The 13,896-nt window shown below is 36.9% G+C and overlaps 1 protein-coding gene across 12 annotated transcripts in view; it reads left to right on the top strand.

The window, feature by feature from the left end:
* Window positions 1-13,896, top strand: part of HIVEP2 (HIVEP zinc finger 2) — a 193,722-nt gene that overhangs the window by 107,307 nt on the left and 72,519 nt on the right. For all 12 annotated transcript variants that reach the window (XM_078370203.1, XM_035296886.3, XM_054254480.2 and 9 more), the window contains one exon: window positions 1,585-1,697. The gene's annotated coding sequence lies outside the window, so the exon portion shown is untranslated. The remainder of the gene's footprint in view (window positions 1-1,584; window positions 1,698-13,896) is intronic.

The raw sequence follows: 13,896 nt of genomic DNA, 5'->3' as shown, positions 1-13,896 counted from the left end.
CTTCTGCAGAAAACCGTCCTGGGAAGTATTCAGAAGTGATGTTATGAAGCTAGCTACCAAATATTATTTGAGAGAGGCTTTGTAACTTTTGCATACAATGCTAGGAAAAGTACAGAAAATGTGAAAAATGTGCACGTTGAGTTATTTTGCAGTTCATTGTTTAGGTGATTGTCTTGGTTGATTCAGTATAATTTTAAGTAACTAAACCATTTGACATTTGTCTCATCATATTTATGGCAAGAACCCTGGAATAAAGATTATTTATCTCTGTTAATGAAGAAGTCGTTTGAGACCATGTCCAAATGAGTTTCCTAGATAATTATTTATTGAATATTCAGTAAGACTAGAATCTAGACACAGGTTTTCTTGAAAATGAAAACGTATTTCCCATGACCACTGTGGATTTCTAGTTAGTATGTATAGTTACTGCTGTTTGTCTTCTCTATTGTTAGCAACATCTTTTGTTTTGCTCTTTTCTAGAGCAATTACCTTCTAATACTGGTGGATAACAAATCTGTTTCGACCTTTATTTTTTAATACTGAGATTATCAATTAATTCTCTTAATGTGTTTAGTGGATTTGGAGGAATGGCAGTACATGGCTAATTTCAAATTGCATGATAAAAAAAATCTCCTGCTTAAGGCTTTGGAATAAGTTTTGGACTGCCACTTGAGTATGATTGTGTTTGATGTTCTGGGACTTTCTGAAGTATTACTATGTTTGAACATACTAATATTTGAAGGCCTGGGAAGACCTATTTTGGGAGCAGCTAAAAACTGTCCAATTTTCTATTTCACTCTTCTGCTCATCCCTCCAGCATTCACTTTAGGCTCTCTCTCTAGTTAAGTTATTGCTTGCTTTCTCTCAAATGTTTTCTTAGAGCTGAGATAGTAATTAATGTTTGAATTTCAGGAAAAGTGCTTCTACTGGCAAAGTGAATGGAATAAACTAATATTATTTATAAATAATAATTAAGCTATTTATGAACCCTTAGTAGAGTAAACACTTTCTGTAGAGACAAGGTATAACATTCTCAGAATAATTTGGAAATTCATGCTAGTGAATTATCTCCAAGACTTCTTGATCATTTTTATGTTTAAATGATCTGTCTAGACATTAGTTTCTGTTTCTCAACAGAGATTGCATGTAGCTAGGGCTTAATGGCTTTCGGGAACTGTCACTTACAAATTTTCATTGCATAGAAAATCAGAAGAATCAATGAGTATAATTCCAAAGCAATACATTGCATTTCCCCCTCATCTCTAATTTCAGTGTCTTAACTGACATTGTATAGCCATTATTTCCACCTGCCAGTCAGTTCTGAAAACAAACTCTTCTGCTCTCACACTTTGTTGTATTCTTTTATTCTTTTCCATATGCTTGAATATTCATTTTACCCCAAACTGGAAAATTTAACATAATTCCTGGATGCTTTTGTTGTTCTATAGCTTTAAGTAGCACAGTAATTTAGGAAAAGATAGCATAATATCATAATATTCTGGATTTGATTTCTATGTTATTAATGCATAGATTATATAATGATGCTCTGGTTTAAATGCAATTTTTTTGTTTTTTCCTCATTAGGTGGAGCCCTTGAATTTTTTGAAAGACCGTAGTAATCAGACATACTTGAAAAATTAAGTGAAGTCATTTGGTTGGAATGCTCTTTTACCAGTTCTTTAACATACAGCCATTAGGTAAGTCAAGCCAAATGCTTTCTGTATGGTTTGATTTCAAAGTTATTGGAAAGATTCCTCAAGCACAATGTTAAATAAGCTTTATGTGAAATTTTGACAGTAATTATTTGAGGCTCTCAAAACCTGTGATAGATGTTTTGGATGTTACCTAAATGAAAATATTTACATATTTATTGCATTTTTGGAAATATCTGATTTTAGCAGAAGATTAGAAAGTGGTGTCATTTGAACCAGATGTTGTCAGTTTGAAACCAGATTCTTTTATTTTTATTTGATATATTAATGATAATTTGCTTGTTATAATCTTGAGGCAATATAAAAATATCAGATTTTACTTTGAGTAAGGTTTTTATGAGTAATTTTATTGCATTGTGTCAGATTCACATCTAAGATATAATGAACATTAGGAGTAAATTAGCATCTTTCCATATTTTAAACCATTCTCATTGTATAGAAATCATGGTTTCTGTAATAAGAATAGAAACCTTAAGGAAGGACTTGATTGCTTCAGCTTCCTTGTTGCACTAAGCTGCTGTGGAAAGCTCCTGAGACTGAGAACACATTAGTTACCAGGAGGAGTTTAGGCTTTTAGCAAATTATTGATGCTGCCAAGACAGAATTTAGTGGGAACAGGACTTTGGCTACTGTTAAAATGTCAGTATAGTAAAGCCTGCTCTGTCAAACAGATTTTTGGCATCAGAAATTTAAATGATACTGATTTTAGGGCTTGGTAATTTTTTTAAAAAAATCCAAGCAAACTCATGCTTTAATTAACCCTTTACACAGCAAAGAAAAATTGGAAAAAAATTGTATTCCTAATTTAGGTCACAAGATTTGAATATCTGAAATTCTAAATGTTATTCATGATTCTAAAATGGTACAGCTTGTTACTTAATTTTCCTCCAAATAAACTGGAGCTATTTTAAAACCCGATGAATGATAATGAACAAGAGAGGGAAGTATCTAATCATTTGGGAAGACAATTTCTAAACCAAACCCACTTACAGTGTCTACTTTACCTGTGAACATCTTAAGATGTGATGATGTCAGACGGTTTTTCAGTGATAGTGTTGTAGACTTTATGCATGGCCAACAACTGTCCTAAGCTTTGTCTAAAATAATCTCTCTTAAGGGAACTGCTTAAGAACTTGATTTGCTAGTGTAACCTTTGAGCATCCAGTGAGTGTAGAAATATCAAGTGTGGACATTCCAGAGACCCCTTTTCATTTTGCGAGGTTCATGATTCAGTGTTCATTTGTGACCAATAATTTTCATTGTTATGGGCACATGGTGCCATTTGAAAATAGTTTTGGATAATTAAAGGGATATAAGGCAGTTAGATGAAAAACCCATTAGGATGAGAAATAATAACTTTGAAAAGCAAGACCTTAATTTTTTCAATAGCTATAGTAGATGTTAGAAGATGAAAATTAACAATCCAAACCACTAACTTAAATGTCTTTGTTTGACACATTTAATTTTCCACTACATACAAGTTTGGCTTTCACAGTTATTTCCAAAGTACCCTAAGTGTTAAGTGACATTTAAATTGATGGCACCTAATTTAAATTTTGTTCAAGAGAATGTTTTTTCAGTGCCTCCTGAGAATGGACATGACCTGGGCATTGAGTGCAGATGGCCTTCTTGCTTATTGCATTGTGAGTTCTGGACTCCTCTAGCTGAGTGAGCTCATTGGGGTCACTTGCTTTGAAACAATTGCTTTGCATTAAACAAGGATGCTGCTTAGTTCATAGGCTCTGTGAGGATTAAATACCTGGCAAGTACTAGGAGTTCAGTAAATAGTAGTGGTTATGATGATGGTGATTAACAGAGTAGTGATTTCATAGTCATTGCAGTCACTGGTTAAATGTAGCCAGAATTATATTTCATTTATCATGTGACTGATTCTTTAACCTGTCAACATGGTCTTTACTCGAAGAGCTGGGTATATTTTCTCAATTAAATCAAATACTTCTTTTGGTAAGGAAGCACTTCATATGGAATCAGGAAGCATTTTCATGATGCATATGGAATACATAATTAGCAACTTCTTGGTGCGTTTATCAATGAACCTGGTCCTATGCATTAGTTCAAATGAGGCAATTTTTTTTAATATATATATATTTTTTACAAATAATAAATTTTAAAAATGTGCCCAACTCCTCCCACCACAAATTGTCAGTAAATAGAAAACAGTTCACGAGGTCAGAAAGAACATTCTCATCATTAGAATGTTCTTCCTTTTATGGTACCTTTTGTAAAACTCAGTAAATACGGATTGTTATTATTTTTTACAATAATGTTGCTTTGCAGGCCCTGCCGTTCTGCTTCAAATAGTGAATGGTTTTGACTTGTCTTGACATTATTCATTTTAAAGTGACATTAGCTGGAGTTGGCGCTTTTAAACACATGGGTGATCAGATTTATATATTGTCATTACATTGGATATAATCATTTAGGAAATATGTGATATTCCTTCCTAAAAAAAGATGAAAATTATTAAGAATCTCTTGTTTATTTGAAAATACTGGGTTAAAGAGCAGTAATTAATTTGCTGAGAGTTATATCATTATTGCCATTAGTAGTTTTTGGAGTCAGACATCACTGACATCTTACTTTAAATTAGGACGTCCAAAATACATAATTTTATGTTCTGTGGAAATTGCTATATTTTGTGATTTCCACAAATCTATTCTTCATCCATTTTTCTTTCCTTTCTCTTTAATATGCCTTTATATGTTTTTTTCTTGTTGTTACTTATACCAATTAGGAAAATGAAGAGTTAGAAAACCCTTTTAATTCATTCTATTTGAATACATTTTAGCTGATCTTATAAGGATTTGATAAAGGTGCACATTAGATTTGCTATCTGTTATCTCCTGGTGTACTATAACTTCTGCTATCACAGATCATTCAGAGTAGACCTTATGAGATTCAGTATATTGTGGCCTTCAAAATGTTTCCTATTATATAAGGTTTCTGTTTATATATTTATAGCTCTTCAGATGCATACAATTCTTCTGTTTGGTTCCTCATTTTTAAAAGATAACAGAAGAGGGTATCAGTATTTATGTTTGAGTATTAATATTTACAAACTGATATGAAAACATGGACTCTTTTGTATGCTCTAGATTTCTTATGGCCTCCTTACTCTTTTGTATGCTGTAGATTTCTTATGCTCTTTGTTTTCCTATTCTAACTTACGTGAGTGGAGCCCGTTACTGTTAGCTTATTTGAGCTACATGGCTTCATTTTTCCAAAATTATTTTCTTGTTTCTTCTATACAACTTGAGTCTTCCTGATTTGTTTTTCAAGCATTTCGCCTGGCTATACCTTCATTGACTCACGCATTCAATAACTTTTCATTCATACATTCATCATTCCATCGCTAAGTATTAACTAAACTTGTAGTATGAGTAAATCCCATTTTGTTCCACGAGCATGCAGTAGCCATCTGAAACCCTGACTGAGGCTGCATTCATATAATTTCATAATATCTCCTTTGTCTATCCTTCCTGTCCCCTTCGGGTTGCAGTATAGGATGGCTGTGTGAAGGAACCTCTCATTTTTCACTCTCCATGCAAAACTGACACAGTGGATCTTAGTGACTGATCATATGCTTTGTTTCTATGATGGCATGAATGAATATTTGAGTAATACTTTACTCTCTCTCTACAAATGGCTTCCATGTACAGTATCTTATTTGAGGCAATAACTATTATGTAGTTATTACTCACACTTTATTTTGTCTATAAAGAATCGGAGGCTTGGTGGTGGGGGGGTTGGTTTTAGTTGAGTGATTTGTTTAAAGTCACAGCACTAGTGAGTCACAGAACAGAATCCATCTGTGGTTCTCCCATCTTCAGATAACATGTCAGTCACTGCCAGGTCACCGGTCTAGTTAACTGGAGTGTTCAAATATCAGAGCTTTGCGGATATGGTCACTATGTTCTGTTTATTATGATTCACATAAGGAAATAGAAGGCAGCCATATAAAAATTTGGGGGCAGAGTTAAATCTTACAATTTTAGGGAATTTTGAGGTAGACCAAGGAACAAAATGCTATAGAAAGGTATGGATTGTTAATTTTCCAGACCTCTGTCAGATGTCACCTTCTGGAAACTAAAACCCGATGGTACCAACTGTTAAGTTTACCCAATCACATCCGTGATCTGAGAATCTCGTGATTTCCAAGCAATATCCTTACATATTAAGAAGGGCCTCCAGAGTGCTGGTTCCCTTGGCAGTTAAAATTTTCACTATAAATCCTTTAATTGGATATTGGACAAAATCCTCCACATAGAGATCTTTATTTTATGTTTGAATCTGATATCACATTGACGTCTCACCCATGAATTGCCAGAAGAAAAATTAGCTTTCTTAATCACATTTAAGAAATGCGATTTGCATTATGGGTTAATGCCCCTTACTGACGTCAGAGTCTGGTTAATAATTTTATTGTAGTATTACTTCTCTTCATGTTTGAGCTCCTCTGTCCTCATCACCCCTTGGCAATTTATACTTCTCTCATGCCACTTAATGTATGCGTTTTTGCACTTGGACTTCATAATAAAGTAATTGATGTGAGATTTTCCTCTCAGATGCCTGCACTGTAAGTTGCTTGTTTGTGTTTTCTTCATCCTTAAAAATAGTAATTGAATAAATTGTAAATATTTAATATTTGTTGAGTTAAATAAAAATATTTGCTATGAGTTTCTCTTTTAAAATTCACTTTGAGGACTGAAAATTGATACCTGGACACAGGTTTACTTTTAATTATATGTGTGAGATGAATCGTCAAGTCTGATACTTATTAAATATCAAGAGGCAGGTCATGAGTACAAATTTATGATTTTTTTTTAGTTATTTTTTTTTTAGTGCAAAAATGTCTCTTAAAGTAAAATAATAACAAACCCCTTCACACAGCAGAACAAACCTAAAACCACTACAATCCCTTTTTTGACTATGTCAACAAAAATAATTGATCTCTGAAAAGATTTAATGAGATAAATAAAATGTGGCCTCTGACAATAAGGGATTCCCGTGAATTGATCTTTGAAAAGATTTAATGAGATAAATAAAATGTGGCCTCTGACAATAAGGGATTCCCTTGTAGCGCGAAGGCAAAACACAGCTGACCTTGATTGCTGGACAAAGGGTGTGGGAAGCCTCCGAAAGCCTTTGAGCAGGAGAGCGCCGCAGTCAGAGCTGCACTTTAGGGAGCTGGTCCTGGATGGGCCGTGTTGGATGGCGGATGAGGTGAGGGGCGGGGGAGGCAGCAGTAGTCATTGCAAGCACAGAATCCACTTAGGAGGCACTACCATTAATTCGAACAAGAGCTGTCCCCTCATGTTGTGCCCTGTGTATCTCCTCCCACACTTACATCATATATGAAGGCACTGCATCACAGACCTCATTGGAGACTCGCATCCCAGGTTCAGGAAGTTCTTCTGACTTCCTCCCATATCCCCCTCAGTTCCTTACTTCTCAGGTTTTGCATCGTGGTGCCCTTGTGGCTTCGTTCAGCTCAAATTGTTTTTCCTAGGTCTCTGGACACTTCCACGGCTCACTGCCTCTGGGAATTGTCCCTGGATCCCAAGTACTCAAGAGCTCCACACGTGGATCTGGCCTTGGCACTTTGCCATCTGTACCCAGAGTACCTGCTGATCTCCCGCCTACTTTGTGTGGTGGGAGATCAGACCTGTGTGAGGGCCTGGTTGGAGCGCAGCCATAAAGATTGACAGGCACAGGCCATGTGAAGAACACCAGTGTAGGGGCTGCCTGATTGGGTCTAGGATGAGCATGTGTGGATGTGTGTGCATTCTGGGGGTGGGGAGCAGAAGGAAGCTGTCAATGATGACTCCAGACTTTGAGCTTTGGAATTTGAATATCCCTTTTCATAGAAAACGTGAGGTAAAGAGAGAAGCTGGTTTGGGTAGTAGTGTGATAAATTTGATTGTGTACCAGTTGAGTCTGAGATAAATATAGATTAAGAAGTATGTATTTTATACGACTTTACTTTTTGTTTTTCATGAGGGTTTATAGTTGGAAACGGGAATTCACTGGAAGACTTCATCGTCTTCCTCTTTTTGCTGTTTTTTTTTTTCAGCTCCTTAAATATTTCCCAAGAGCTTAGGATGGTTTTAGGTTTTCTTAACCTTAACCCTGCCAAAATCCCCCCACAAATTCACCTCCTCAGGAACATGTGTACATGTCAGAGTACTCTCAGCAGCCAGAAGTGTGCCTTCCAGCCTCTTAAAATAAAAACATACAGGAAAAATAGCGCTCTTTTTCTTTTGAGGAGGATGATCATTGCCATCTCACGACTTGCTGAAATAGCACAGCAAAGAGACATTTTTTGGCAGGCTGCAACATCTAGGGAAGGCGCAAACACATGCACTTCTCTCTTTCTCTGATATGTTTCGTTGATTGAGGCAGTCTAGTTTGGGGAGGCAGGGAGATTTTTAATTGAGGCTTAAAATAAAAAAAAGTACTAGCCATTTGTATCTAAAGTTACTCTTTCAATTGGTGGTATTTCTAACAAGAGAAAACCTTAGTTTCTTAAATTTGGTGGTAGCAGTGAGTTGATTGGCTCCAGCATAATCCTTCCCATCCCCATCCACTGAAGAGTTTTTGAATTTCAGAAGAGATACCCTTGATTAAATCACTTTAAGAATATATAATGATTCTGTAATTATCATTCGTTATTACCTTGTGTACTTAATGATTAAAGCAAACATTTCATAACTATAGGGCAGCAAATATATTTTAGATCTTCAGCCATAAAAAGATTTCCATTAACAGAATGTTTTGTGCACAAATAAATTATTCATTGGCTCTAGCGGAGCTTGATTCTGTCATCCTTAAGTGGAAATTTTGAGGACACCAATCATTACAGACGCCAACACTCAGTTGGCTTCAGCCCCGTTCTTCTTACATGGAACCTGAGCTTTTTTGGCTATTTTTAAAAGCTTCAGTTCATTTAAACTCAATGAATATTTATGGCATTTCTGCCATATGCAATGTAGTGTTTTGGTGCTGTGGAGGAATACAATGATGAGTAAGTCTGCATTTCAGCCTTCAAGTTGCTTATACACCCTACCTAAAATAGAGATCAGACTAGTACATACCTGACTTGGATATAAGAAAGCTTAGAGTAGTGCCCTCAGTGATGTATAAATAAAATGTTTTGTGAAGAGAAAGAAACCACATTAATATCCTATAAGTTTGCCTGGGTAGAGGGCTTGGGGAGCAGGAAGTATTTCCTGAGGACAGCTTTAAGGATGAGCAAAATTTTGATAGGTGGCAAGAATGATATTCATCTAGGTAAAAAGTCGGGATGGATAAAGTTGGTGTGATCATGGAAGGAAAAGTAACATGGTATGTTTGGAATAGAACATTGGTAAGTGAAGAGGAGCTATGAAAGAAGAAGGGAAGGAACCAAGAGACCTAGAGAGTATAGAAGGACTGGAATATAATTAATTAGCACATTAGTTTGGTAGGCATTTTTTCTACCTAATCATGTGATAGGAATCACGATTGGGTTATAGTTTTAAAATATTAATCTGCTCACTGCAGATTGTATCACCAAGAAGAATTGGAAAACTTGGAGGGAGACAAATTAGGAAGCTATTCAATAGTCTCCTTGGGAGGTAGTAAAGTTCTGAACTAGGATGATTGTAATAGGAATGTAAAGTGGGTTTGGGAGAGACACGGAAGATGAATATTCTGTAGGCTTTGTCTTGGGATTGGCTATGAAAGGTGGGAAACAGGAAGCAGTTAAAGCTTCAGTTTAATATTTGTTGTCAACTATTAAATCAACCAGCATTTATGGAAAGCCAGCCATCATGCTCAGTGTTGAGACAAATAAGAATGGCTCCATTCTCAAGTAGCTGAAAATTTAGTTGGGGATATAAAATATGTGCTTGGGCCAGATGCAGTGGCTCATGCCTGTAATCCCAGCACTTTGGGAGGCTGAGGTGGGCAGCTCATGAGGTCAGGAGTTCGAGACCAGCCTGGCCAACATGGTGAAACCCTGCCTCTACTACAAATACAAAAATTAGCTGAGTGTGGTGGCATGTGCCTGTAATCCCAGCTACTGGGGAGGCTGAGGCAGGAGAATTGCTTGAACCCTGGAGCTGGAGGTTGTAGTGGGCCAAGATCATGCCACTGTACTCCGGCCTGGGGGACAGAGCAAGACTCTATCCTGAAAAAAAAATTCACTCAACTAAAATTCAAAGCCAACCATGATTAGTGAGATAATGGGAGTTGAGCAAAAGCTATGAGAACACAAGACGGAGTGGCAATAATTCTGACACTGCAAAAGTGGGGAAGTTTATTGGGGGAAAACACTTTGGGCCTTGAAGATCAAATAAAAGATTCCAAAATATTGAGAAATGTAGCTGGAAAACTAACAGAGGCAAGTCTCAAAGAAGCTAAGCCAGGTGGAGCTTGCTAACGAGAGGAGCTCTTACTTATTAAGGGCACTGGGTATGTCAGATCTTGAGCTAAGAGCCTTGTATTTAAGGGAGTGTTCAGCGTATAATGCCACAAATTCATCACCAATGTTGTGATCTAAGAAAGGACCAATGGATTTGGCAATTTAAGAATGCTGGGTGAATTTGAAGAGGTTTCAGAATAGAAATATAGCTGAGTAGAGAAAACACAGGCAAACACAGGGTGAAAACATTCTAAAGGTTATTACTTATCTTGAGTACATAATTAAGTACACCAGTGAGGAAAAGGCTGAGCTTTTTCTGTATATCTCCTTAATGGGCAGTAAGTTTATGTAAGCCTCAGAAGATCTTTATGCCTGGGTTGGTCTTAGAGGTGTCATTTGAGAATGTGCTAGTCCTGAGAAGTCTGCACACTTTAAAATACAGCAAAAATGTTACACTCCCAGATTATTTTCTTGCAATTAAAAGATCTCCACACTCACTAACGGCTTTCCTTCTCCTCCCTGCTACCTCTTTCCTCCTTCTCACTCCTTCCCTTTGCGAACCAGCTGATAATGGTGAGCACACTTGCCACACCCTTGGCTTAGGGTCAGGGAAGTCCTCGGGCTTTCCTTGGCCCTTTTCCCATCTGGAGGGAGATTTCCATGGAGAACAATCCAAGGAAGTGCATGCACGTGCGTGTGTGCACACAGACACACACACCAGCTCTTTTCCTGTCCTCAAGGATATTTATGTGCCAATACATAGACAAAACACACAGTCATATGCAGGCCTTTGTCACACCCAACCTGAGGAAACATGGGGCAGGCGTGCAGGATGCTAGCAGGAGGTGATAGGATACTATTAATAATTGAAGCTTTAGGAATAACAGAGCTTGTTAAAGAAAAATTCTGAAATTGCTTTGTTAAGATGAACAGCCTATTATTATAGAATGTAAGGGGGTAAAATTTATATCATGGTTATGTTTGGTTGGTTTTTATTTTTTCAAGCAATTATATAGGCAACCGGGCTAGATAAAAGAACTTTCACAGAGGCACCCATATTATTACAAAGGGGTATTTTAAATTATATCAAACTATCCTGTAATTTAACAGGAATAGCAAGAGCGAAGTTAACAGGAGCAGTAGAATGGAAGAAGAAGCAATTGCTCCTAAATCCCACAAAGACACCAAAGTACATGAGTAGTGAGTGTGTTTACAATCATTAATTCACTCGTTCATCCATTCACTTAATCACTCAGTCAACAAATGTTTGCTGAATTCCTCTTTTATCCCAGGCTGGGGGCTGGGAAATATAGCTGAGTAGAGAAAACAGACAAAATTTTAGATAAAACACATCCTTCTTATAGGTAACTAGCCAATGTAAGTCAGTCCTGTTTTATAGGTAGACAGCTTGTTTGAAATTACATTTACGAGGTGAGTATTGTATACTAATGTTTCTATGCCACAAAGCTATTCTCTGCCATTTTGAACTCTAAAGTGTCCTCAGTCTGCTAGAGTACAACAATCTAGCTGTCAGGTTCATGGTAGTGGGAATTCTCAGAGCTTCTGAAAAAATTGCCATGCATTCTCATCATGCTTTACCTATCACAGTATCGGGATTCCTTTTCCTTGAGAATTGAAGTGGTAAGATGTTTTATTAGGCTGCTTTTCTCCTGTTCTACGGGAAGCCCTAGAATAGATGGGGTTAGTATGTTTGTTCATCTGTACATGTACATATCGTCAGGGAATCCCCCAACATATGGGGGCATCTTCCACCTTTGGAAGCACTGGCAAGATCATTTCAACCACCGATCATGGCCAGGATTGTGAGGGACTGTTAAGATTGGAAGACCTAAACCAGTTGCTTAGGGGCACAGTAAACCTGAGTGTAGTGATATGCCCCTTGGCAGGTAATAATTTCTCCTTTATTATTATTACGTCTCCTTGCCTCATCTTTGTCGTTCTCTGCATTTCTTTCAACTGATGATCGTGGCTGACAGGTTTGTGTCTTGCAGGATTTATTCTGTGTTTATTTTAGCTTAGTTATGTTGCATGAGAAAACAAGGCAATCACTTTTTCTCCATATTTGCTTTGCAGCACATATTCATGAGTATTTGAATCAAGTGTAACATGCCACCAAGTTTACCTCTGTCTTAAACAGTCAGAAATTCAAATTGACCCAAGAGGCCTATGGGACCTTTGTCATAGAACTCTTAAGTTTGAGTTCTTTCATTTCTAAAGCAAATTTAAAAAGGTCTACATATGATATGTGCATAAATGGCAATCATTTTTATGTCAAGTATAAATTTTGAGTTTTTGTAGTTGATGAACATATTTTTGTAGTTGCAAAAAATTTGAATTAAACTATATGTAAATGTAGGAGTTTATTTTTAGAAAACTCCAACTCACATTTGAAAGTATTTATTTGGCAAAGATAAAGTATTTATGTGGACCTGTTTTTATCACTACAGAGGAAAAAAGTTAATTTGACTTTGGTATTATTTTCTAAATAGTATGCATTTGTGCCTGCACTGTCTTCTAAAGCATGTATATTTTATTATACCTTGTATCTGTGGCCTTGGAGGAGAGGACAGAAACTGGTCTGATGTGTGCATCTAGGTTTTTATTTACTATTCACTCATTCATTTCTTCATTCATAATAGGAATGAAAAGATGTTAGCCTATGACCTGTATTTTTCATTCTGATAAACATCAGATAGATTCAATATAACTGGGAAATACAGTGCTGATGGGGAGGTACTAAATAACATGTGAAAACGTAATGTTGCAAGTGGATGGAAAATTGCTATTTGAGCATCATTTTAATAAATTATTATTTGATTATACAATTCTCTTTGACTGTTTTTGGCCAAAGAATATAGCCTTTAAAAAATATCTAGAACTATATCTGTGCTTTTAAATATGTGTTTTGTGAACCTTTACCAGCTGACAGGAACAAGAGTTGAAATATTTCAGTATTTGCTGGTTGCAGTGGCTCACACCTGTAATCCCAGCCCTTTGGTAGGTCAAGGCAGGTGGATCACTGGAGGTCAGGAGTTTGAGACCAGCTTGGCCAACATGTAAAACCTCATCTCTACTGCAAAGGCAAAAATTAACTGGCCATGGTAGTGCACACCTGTAATCCCAGCTACTTGGGAGGCTGAGGCAGGAGAATTGCTTGAACCCAGGAGGTGGAGGCTGCAGTGAGCCAAGATCATGCCACTGCACTTCCAGCCTGGATGACAGAGGAAGACTCCATCAAAAAAAAAAAAAAGAAAGAAAGAGAGAGAGAAAGAAAAAAAGAAAGAAGAAAGAAAGAAAAGAAAGAAATACAGACTTTGGTATTTATAAAGCAAGGATATCCAATCTTTTGGCTTCCCTAGGCCACATGGGAAGAATTGTCTTGGGCCACACATAAAATACACTAACACTAGGATAGCTGATGAGCTAAAACAAAACAAAAACTCATAATGTTCCAAGAAAGTTTAAAAATTTGTGTTGGGCCACTTTCAAAGTCGCCCTGGGCCACATGTGGCTTGAGAGCCATGGGTTGGACAGACTTGGGAAATGCCTTCTACCAGCTCCAGAGGTGTGGAGGTGGTGAAGTATAAGGTGAGTTATGAGACCAGAACCTTGGAGGCAGGGAGAAGATATAACAAAGATGAAAGAGGGGTAAACCAAATCAGTGATTCTATCTACAAATGTGTGGACTTTTTGTTTTCAAATGGCAGAACCACTCCTCTGTCACCCCTAGTATGTGTA

This window comes from Callithrix jacchus, chromosome 4 (genome assembly GCF_049354715.1).
Source record: "Callithrix jacchus isolate 240 chromosome 4, calJac240_pri, whole genome shotgun sequence".
Classification (NCBI taxonomy): domain Eukaryota; kingdom Metazoa; phylum Chordata; class Mammalia; order Primates; family Cebidae; genus Callithrix; species Callithrix jacchus.
This window is presented reverse-complemented; position numbering and strand designations above follow the sequence as displayed.